Below are 1567 nucleotides of genomic sequence, written 5' to 3'. Positions count from 1 at the left end.
TAGGTCCTATATAAAATAAAATGTATACATATATGCCAACTTGATTTCAATGCTTGAAAATAAATATCAAATGGAGTTATGAATTTCTTCTCATCTTATTCATTGTTTACTTTGTTACTTAAATTCAATAGCTACAGTAAAATATCCTAATAAGCCTAAACCAAAAGTAAAGAAGAATTGCTTCGTCAATATTAGCTACTTTTTCAATTAAACCATTGAGGTATTTAATTACTATAATACATCCATGATTAAACAAGCAATGATATCCTATCGAGTACGCCCTCAACAAAAAGCAATAAAACCGGAAATGACGTGGTTGCTAAGCAACAAGTCATGCATAATAATGAATATTCAGTAACACCTGTTCTAATTAGACTAACAATAAAATCTTTTTGGTCGATTTTGTCAAAACTGAGCTAAAAGTTTTTATTGTTAGTCTAATGAGCACAGGTGTTACTGAATATGCATGAGCTGTAGCCTAGCAACCGACGTCATTTCCTGTTTTGTAAAATTTGACGGCACCTTGCTTTGAAAGTTTTCGTAATTTGTATCATGTGAATGGAATATTCGTGTTTATAAGATATGTAGCAGTAACCTATATTAGTGGTATATTCCATTCCAATTTATTATAATATATTTAAGTCGATTATATACTGATTGATATCATTAAATATATATTATTATTGCAATTAAGACAAAGGAAGAAGTACACACAATGATGCTTTTTAAATTACACATCAGTTAACTTTTATTTCTTACATACTCGGAAATGTTGCATCAGAACTAAATAAATGTAATGCAGTGTTATATAATATAATATAATGATTAAGCCTGATTATATTTAAGTACGTAATATCGTTCGAGGATTACTTGTTCGTTAATCAAGAAACATAACTTCCAAATTTAATTTAAATTCCGATGATCCAGTGGTATAAAACCTAATAAATATCCGTGTGCAATTATCTGTATATCACATAGATCCGGCTAATGATAGTACATTGTGTTCCGGCTACTTAATATACATCGTGTTGATCCGGTAACAATTATAGTACATCGATCTTGCACCTTGGTGGATCGGTAGATTTGACCTGAGACACTGAAAATAAAAGAGATTGAACTAGTGAGAAGAAATACATTCAAAATATATTTCCATTTTTTATGACATTCATATTATCGTGAGGTAGGATATAGGAATGCAAATTCAGAAAAATAACTTGATTATTTAATTGATTCAATACATTTTGTACATGTACATGTGTATGTTTTGTACATGTGTATGTTCTGTACATGTTAATAAAACGTTATTTTAGTAATGATATGTGTGTGTACGCTCCCCACCGTCCCCATCTCCACCCCACCAATCGAATCCTATTTTTTAAGACAGTCGAAATGCATTGAATACAAAATTTGTTATTTTTTGTAATAAACTTAAAAGCGAATCTTATCATTTTAACCAATACTCTATTGGAATACCTGTACCGTTTAGGTAACCCATCTCTTCCCACACAACAATTGGTCCATTAGGTATAATTACAACGTCTTACATGTTCCTATCTGAGCATTGCCA

General features: G+C 30.5%; 1 protein-coding gene across 1 annotated transcript in view; it reads right to left on the bottom strand.

Annotated features, from left to right (window-relative positions):
- Positions 1-770: 770 nt before the first annotated feature.
- Positions 771-1567, bottom strand: part of LOC117106533 (glyoxal reductase-like) — a 36595-nt gene continuing 35798 nt past the window's right edge. The window contains exon 10 of the transcript XR_004445085.1: positions 771-1096. The gene's annotated coding sequence lies outside the window, so the exon portion shown is untranslated. The remainder of the gene's footprint in view (positions 1097-1567) is intronic.

This window comes from Anneissia japonica, unplaced genomic scaffold (assembly GCF_011630105.1).
Source record: "Anneissia japonica isolate Jap-2015-1 unplaced genomic scaffold, ASM1163010v1 scaffold11799_len232112_cov184, whole genome shotgun sequence".
NCBI classification, from domain to species: domain Eukaryota; kingdom Metazoa; phylum Echinodermata; class Crinoidea; order Comatulida; family Comatulidae; genus Anneissia; species Anneissia japonica.
Note: the sequence above shows the minus strand (reverse complement) of the source record. Positions and strands in the feature narration are given on the sequence as shown.